Raw genomic sequence first — 7,343 nt, forward strand, 5'->3', positions numbered from 1 at the left:
CCGAAAATGGAACAATGAAATCCTTACCTGCAGCAGCACAATAAGTCTGTGAACACAGTACTCATGGATAACACAATAAACAAAATTAAAAAAAATTAAAACAGTACTGGTGCAAAACAAACATTGGTGCAACCAAGACAGTTCACAGTTCATACCTTAGTTAGTGTTTACAGTGTTCAAGAGCCTGATGGTGTTGGTAAGAAGCTGTTCCTCAACGTGGAGGTCACAGTTTACAGCAATGGCTGCCTCGCCAACAGTCTGTCTCGTCCCTTCCTTCTTTGTTGTTTTTTTAGTATGTGTTACAGGTATGTTTTAGTGTTCTTTAGATTGTTTTATGTGGGGGATAGGGGTGGGGGGACAGTTTTTATTAATCTCTTATACCTTGACAGAGATGCGATTTTTTTCCCATATTGTATCTCCGTCCGCACGGCGGCCTAACTTCGTGGAGCTGGCGGCCTCTGCTGGGGGACCAACTTCGGGGAGCTCCAACGGCGGGAGCTTACGGACTTTAACATCGGGGAGCTAGCAGTCCCTGGTTAGAGACCTACTTCAGGAGCTCCAAGCCGCAGGAGCTTCAACGCGGGAGCTTCGATCGCCCCGACGTGGGAGCTTCGAGCGCCAGCTGCAGGAGCTTCGATCGCCCCGACCACGGGAGAATAAAAAGGAAGAAGGTTAGACTTTATTGCCTTCCATCACAGTGAGGAATGTGGGGTATCCGCTGTGTCGGATGATTATGTTAACTTTTATTTAGTTATGTGTCTTGTTGCTTTTTGCAGTATGGCTGTATGGTAATTTGAGTTTCACTGTACCTTAATTGGTACACGTGACAATAAACTGACCTTTGAACCGTTGAACCTTCGAATGTGGAGGCTAATGAGAAGTTGCAGAGCAGATTTACCACGATGCTGCCTGATCAGAGGATATTAGCTATACGGAGAGGTTGGACAACATGGATTGCCTTCCCTGGAAGTGTCATTGGTGAGCAGTGACCTACTGGAAGTACAGGCACCTCGCCTTTGACACGTGTTTGGTTTACACGTTTTTGAAATTCCGTGTTTGTTTAATTAATATACAGTACCTAATTTATGTGCTGTATTTCTGTCTGCGCTGCACCTTGTTCGGCATGGATATTGTGGGCCAAAGCGCTTGTTCCTGTGTTGTACAGTTCTATGTTCTATGAATGTCACCATCCTCATTCTTTTCCGCAGTTACACATTTCCACCACGGGGTGGAGCTTCAATGGTCTTGGACCAGCAATTCTCCACACAACTAAAAACAAAAATCACTGCAAGATTTAATACAAACTAAAGCGGCAACTTTTTCCACCCAGAAGGGTGGTGGGTATATGAAATGTGCTGCCAGAGAAGGTAATTGAGGTAGGTAGTATAATCTATCTTTTTTATGTATCTTTTATTTATACTGAATGATCTCTTGCTCTCTTGCTATCCACTTTGCTGCTGTAACACTGTAAATTTCCCCGGTGTGGGACGAATAAAAGAATATATTACACTATCTATATTATATTACTAAAACTCTCATCTTGTTCATTTGTTTATATATATATTTGTTTGTTTGCGAAATACAGCCAAAATGGTACATGATAGCATTGGCCTGCGGTTCAAATGGTTGATATACACTGAAAGTTTTTCACTTTTTAAATTTTATAAATCGTCTTTTTAAACTTAAAAAAATCACTTTTCCACCTGCCCTGCCCGTCAGCCACGTTCAACGTCACAATGGGACCCGCCCGAGTGACGGGAGTAGCGGCCAATGGGGGGGTGCCCAAGATGGCCGCCAGGTCAGGACCCGCCCAAGTAACAGGAGTGGCGGCCAATGAGGGGTGCCCGTCTTCCCGCTCAAAGCAACGGCCGTCGCCATCGAGCAGCTCGATGGCTGCTGAACCGTCGAGCTGTCGCTGCTGCTGAGCCGCTCAGCTGCCGCTGCTGCTGAATGAGGGGACAGTCTCGAGGATCTCCAAGATTGTGGGGATGGAGTGGGTGAGTGGGTGAGGGGAGGAGGGAGGATAAGCCGGTTTGAGGGGGGATGGAGTGGGTTAGGGGGGAGGGGGGGAATGGGGGGAGGGGGAGTGGGGGAGGAGGGGGTGCTGCACCAGTGCAGGAGAGGTTTGGGCTCAACGTATCCACTCAGGCTAGTAGCATTTAAAAGACAGCCTTGTGGATGGGAAAGGTTTGGAGGGATATGGGCCAAATGTGGGTAAAAGGAACTAGCTTAGATGGGGAATCTTGGACGACATGGACGCGTTGGGCTGAAGGGACTGTTTCCCTGCTGAATGACTCAATGCCTCAATGAGATATTCTGGGCAAGCTTTTTACATCTGAGTGCTTGGAACGCATTGACCAGAGTGGTGGTGGAGACAAATACGATAATGACATTTAAGAGACTTTTAGATAGGCATATGGATATGCAGCGTTTGGAGATTTATGTGTCATGTGCAGGCAGAAAAGAGTAGGTCTTGAAATTGTGTTCGGCACAGATATTGTGGGCCGAAGGGCCTGTGCTGTGCTGTTCTATATTCTATGGAATCTAGTTAAATATCTAGGAATAGGGGCATTAGTTACCCTTACTTCCCCCTCTCTTGGTCATTCATGGAGTCTTCAGCAGCTATTCCCTGATGAATCCAGCAACAATTAAGACATTTACATTGCAGTGAATTTGTTTCTTTTTAATTGCTGTCAGTTAAGAATTTAGACCACTTCATTTCTCAATCACTTAGGAATGAGAAACATTCTTGGATAATACTCAGTTGTCTACAATTCCCCAAAGCGGAAATATATAAATCTGCAACCAATCCTATTATTTATAGCAGCTCAGATTGACTTGATCTTAGAATAGTTACATTCCTCGCAAGCCCATAATTGGATTAAGACAAAGAATGTTACTTAAAAATGTAAAGAGGAAAAAAACTGGGACATGCAGTCTATGAGTTTGTTCTGCAGTTAAAGTTCACTACATTGTGTGGCAAATGTGGTTGTGAACAACATTTCATTTTACACAAATTGTAACATGAGACATTACTTGTAAAGTATTATCATGGAAAAAAATGAAGAAATGTTGCAGCTGGTAGGAATAGGGAAGGATGGATTAGCTACAAGGACAGGTTGGATTAGCCACAAGAAGAGTTTGGATGAGCTATAGGGAGAGGTTGGATCACGGACAGGGAAAGGTTGGTCGGACTTGAATTGCTTTGAACGGGGGCAAGTTTTTAACGCAGAGGGTGGTGAGTGCCTGGAATGCACTACCAGGAGTGGTGGTTGAGGCAGATATGATAGTGGCATTTAAGAGACTTTTGGATAGACACATGGATAAGAGTTGGTTTTAGCATCATGTTCAGCACAGACTTTGTGGGCCATTGGGCCTATTCTTACGCTGTACTGTTCTGTTCTATGTACATCACTGACCCAGTGTGGCTGCCGAGATAACGGCCCTTTAAGACCAAGATAAGACCTGAAATATTTGAAAATTTGATACTTGAAAGGTACAAGATGGCACTAGAAACCTGGCATTAGAAGAAATCTACTATTTTTACACTACAGTCTTTGCATTTTTGTACTTAAGTATGATTATGCTTATGCATATTATGATTTTACTGGATTGCACACAAAACAAAGCATTTCACTGTATCTAGGTGCATGTGACAATAAAGCACTATTGACCTGGTGGCATTGCCTGGAACTGGATTATCTGTAGTGTTAAATCCAAATCCCTACCACTGGAACAGCACATGACAATTGACAAGATGGAACTTTGTTCACAAGTTAACTGTGAATAACAAACAACATAATTTATCCTTGAGGTGCAAAGCTGCTGCTGCTTACTGCTTAGGGTATAAGTATAAACATACATTGATAATGAGTGAGAAATGTGATACGGAAAAGTGGATGGTGGGAAAGAACAAACCATCGGTTGAGAGGAAGTGTAAATAAAAATTGTGAAATTGTTACCTGAAACTTCTGGATAACTCGTGTAAGTGTTGCATAAGATCTGCAAGTGAGGATTTAGCCCGAATATGCTGAGCCCATTTATAAGATGAGATATTTGCTGGAGGGAGGCTTTCAAACTGATGTCTGGTGTTAGGCACAAAATGCTGGAGACCTTCTTCAGGTCTGATGCAGGGTCTCGACCGAAACGTCACCCATTCCTTCTATCTGTTCCTTCTAGATGCTGTCTGTTCTGCTGAGTTACTCCAGCATTTTGTGTCTATCTTCGGTGTAAACCAGCACCTGCAGTTCCTTCCTACACATGGTGTCTGGTATTTTTCTTATTTCGCTTTGGCAGCCTAATTTCTGCAGTATGAACATTAATTTCAAGTAACCCCTGCATTCATTCTCTCCCCCCTCCCCCACCTTAGTCGCCCTACTAGTTTATAGAAAATTAGAAAATAGGTGCAGCAGGAGGCCATTCGGCCCTTCGAGCCAGCACCGCCATTCATCGTAATCATAGCAGATCATCCACAATCACTAACCCGTGCCTACCTTCTCCGCAGAATCCTTGATTCCGCTAGCCTCAAGAGTTCTATTAACTCTTTTTAAATTCATCCAGTGAATTGGCCTCGACTGCCTTCTTTGGCAGAGAATTCTACAAATTCACAACTCTCTGGGTGAAAAAGGTTTTTCTCATCTCTGTTTTAAATGGCCTCCCCTTTATTCTTAGACTTTGGCCCTTGGTTCTGGACTCCCCCAACATTGGGAACATTTTTCCTGCATCCCCCCTCATCCTTCTAAATTCCAGTGAATACAAGCCCAGTCTTTCTAATCTTTCCTCATATGACAGTCCTGCCATCCCGGGGATTAACCTCGTGAACCTATGCTGCACTCCCTCAATAACAAAGATGTCCTTCCTCAAATTAAGAGACCCAAACTGCACACAATACTCCAGATGGGGTCTCACCAGGGCCCTGTACAACTGCAGAAGGACCACTTTACTCCTATTCTCAAATCCTCTCGTTATGAAGGCCAACATGCCATTAGCTTTCTTCACTGCCTGCTGTACCTGCATGTTTACTTTCAGTGACTGGTGTACAAGGACACCCAGGTCTCGTTGCACTTCCCTTTTTCCTAATCTGACATAATTGAGATAATAATCTGCCTCCTTGTTCTTGCCGCCAAAGTGGATAACCTCACATTTATCTACATTATACTGCATCTGCCATGCATCTGCCCACTCACTCAACCTGTCCAAGTCATCCTGCAACCTCTTAGCATCCTCTTCGCAGTTCATACTGCCACCCAGCTTTGTGTAATATGCAAATTTGCTAATGTTACTTTTAATTCCATCATCTAAATCATTCATATATATTGTAAATAGTTGCACCTTGCGGCACTCTACTCGCCACTGCCTGCCATTCTGACAGGGACCCGTTTATTCTTACTCTTTGTTTCCTGTCTGCCAACGAATTCTCTATCCATGTCAATACCCTACCCCCAATACCTTGTGCTCAAATTTTCCCACTAATCTCCTGTGTGGGACCTTATCTGAAAGTCTAGGCTTTCTGAAAGTCTAGATACACTACATCCACTGGCTCTCCTTCATCCATTTTACTTGTCACATCCTCAAAACATTCCAGAAGATTAGTCAAGCAGGATTTCCCCTTCATAAATCCATGCTGACTTGGACCAATCCTTTTACTGCTATCCAAATGTGCCATTATTACTTACTTAATAATTGACTCCAGCATCTTCCCCACCACCGATGTCAGTTCGCATTTCTGTATTCCTTCGTTATCACCTCTTCCCTAGCCACAATGGGCATTATGGACTCCACCCTTCCTTGGTCATGCTTTGCCAGCCTGATTTGTTCTGGCCTTTTTCTACCACCAGTTCCGCCCACTCTAGAAGGGTTCCGACCTGAAACGTCACCGATTCCTTTTCTTCAGAGATGCTGCCTGACCCACTGAGTTGCTCCAGCACTTTGTGTCTACCTTTGATATCTGGTCTGGTCTTTCAGTTCATTGAGATATCCATAAGAGAAAAAAAGGACACAAAATGCTGGAGTAACTCAGAAGGTCAGGCAAATCTCAGGAGAACATGGATAAGTGATGTTTTCGGTTAAGACCCTTCTTCACACTGCCTGACCTCCTGAGTTCTGAAGAAAGTGCTCGACCTGGAACGTCACTTATCCATGTTCTCCAGAGATGTTGCCTGACCCGCTTGGTTACTCCAGCACTTTGTGTCCTTTTGTGTATAAACTGGCATATGCAGCTCATTGTCTCTATATTCTGACCTGCTGAGTTACTTCAGCACTTTGTGTCTTTTTGTGCATTAACCAGCATCTGCAGTTCCTTGTTTCTACATTTATCCATAAGAGAAGGCTGGCTCATTCCAGGCTGCGGGGGAATGTGGTGCGGGATGCACTGACATCTGGTACAGACAACACAAAGGCTGTGTGATTAAAAAACTACAGTCTAGGTTGCTGCTGCCAGAAGACACTCAGGCACTGGATCCTGAGTAAAAGCCTCTCATGATGCAATTCTAGTTGCCCCATTACAAAACATGTTAACTTTTCAGCCACCAGAAAATTCCCAATATTAAACAGGATGCATAAGATATTAGTTTTAGTTTTAGTTTATTGTCATATCATATCATATCATATTATATATATACAGCCGGAAACAGGCCTTTTCGGCCCTCCAAGTCCGTGCCGCCCAGTGATCCCCGTACATTAACACTATCCTACACCCACTAGGGACAATTTTTTTAAAACATTTACCCAGCCAATTAACCTACATACCTGTACGTCTTTGGAGTGTGGGAGGAAACCGAAGATCTCGGAGTAAACCCACGCAGGTCACGGGGAGAACGTACAAACTCCTTACAGTACAGCGCCCGTAGTCAGGATCGAACCTGAGTCTCCGGCGCTGCATTCGCTGTAAAGCAGCAACTCTACCGCTGCGCTACCGTGCCAAGGTAGAGTGAAATGCTTCATGGAGATTGGCCCCCAACATCTATATACTAAAACTCTCGTTTGTTATCATGTTTGTGACTGAACTTCAGCCAAAACGCTACACGATAGCGCGACAATTTTCGGCCCACCTTACTCACCGTTGTCACTTTAGCGATAATGCAAGTAGTTTTCTTGAAATCGGTGTTATATTTTTAAGTTATTCACGTTTTAAAGTTTAAAAGGAGGGAATGGGGAGAGGAGGAGGGAGGAGGGAGGGGGAAGGGGGAGTGGGGAAGAAGGGAGAAGGGATGGGGGGTTGAGGAGAGAGGGGAGGGGGGAGGGGGGAGGACAGGGTGCTGTACCAATGCAGGAGAGGTTTGGGCCTAACGGTCCACTTGGTCTAGTGTTTAATAAAACCAGGAAAAGCCTTTAAAAAAAATCAG

Source organism: Rhinoraja longicauda, chromosome 7 (assembly GCF_053455715.1).
Source record: "Rhinoraja longicauda isolate Sanriku21f chromosome 7, sRhiLon1.1, whole genome shotgun sequence".
NCBI classification, from domain to species: Eukaryota; Metazoa; Chordata; class Chondrichthyes; order Rajiformes; family Arhynchobatidae; genus Rhinoraja; species Rhinoraja longicauda.